We start from the raw sequence: 892 nt of genomic DNA, 5'->3' as shown, positions 1-892 counted from the left end.
CTCCTCCCGAGAGCTGCAGCCTCAATCCAGGAACCACAGCCCGTGGCAGCCAGAGCTGCAGGGAAGGGACAGCCCCCACACTAGGCCTGGCCAGGAGGGACAGGGCAGAACCCATGCCCTGGAAGTTTGCTCTCTCCCCGTACTCCCGTCTCCTTTGCTGGTACCACTCTGTTGGCCAAACTGGACCAGAGGTCAGGGGGCCCTGAGAGATGCAGCATGTTGGGTCAGCCTTTTGAGGCAGAGAGGAAGAGAGGGGACTGGGAGGGACAACGGGAGGAAGACCTACACAGAAGCCCCTCTCAGACCTACCCAGTGCTAAGGATGGGCTGCCGGTGGATGCACGAACCTCCTCTTCCTCTGTGCTTCCTCCACCTCCTTCTACACTCACAACACCGAACATGGGCAGAGGCAGCCAGGTGATGCTACATCATTGCTGCCACTTGAGTGGACTCTGCTGTGCTCGGAGCTGCACCTGTGCCCTGGTCAGTAGGAACTGAAATGTATTTCTAGGAACCGTGCGCTCACCCCCACACATCTTGCAGGTCTGCTCCTCGGTCAAGGGTGGCCCAGAGGGACAGGTTTTTGCTGTTTTTCACGTCCTGGTGACCAGTCGTTCTTGTCTCTGCTGATCACAGGCGGAGGTACAACATAATTAGTAGGTGGAGTTGCCTCGGAAAACATTCCTGTTGTCAATTTTATTTTTTAAAGCTGGGAAATCAGTGTCTCTGGGTGGCCCTTGTGGTGTCTCTTGCGCTCTTCAGTCGGCTCAAAACTCGCCGTCTCTTTTAAGTGACTCAAGAAATTACGTGGGCCAGCTGCACAGGCATACACCAAAACTCCAGTCTTGACAGTGTCGCTGTCGCTGGACCCTTTTTTTTTTTTTTTTTTTTTT

The sequence above is a fragment of the Piliocolobus tephrosceles genome, chromosome 10 (genome assembly GCF_002776525.5).
Source record: "Piliocolobus tephrosceles isolate RC106 chromosome 10, ASM277652v3, whole genome shotgun sequence".
Lineage (NCBI taxonomy): Eukaryota > Metazoa > Chordata > Mammalia > Primates > Cercopithecidae > Piliocolobus > Piliocolobus tephrosceles.
Note: the sequence above shows the minus strand (reverse complement) of the source record.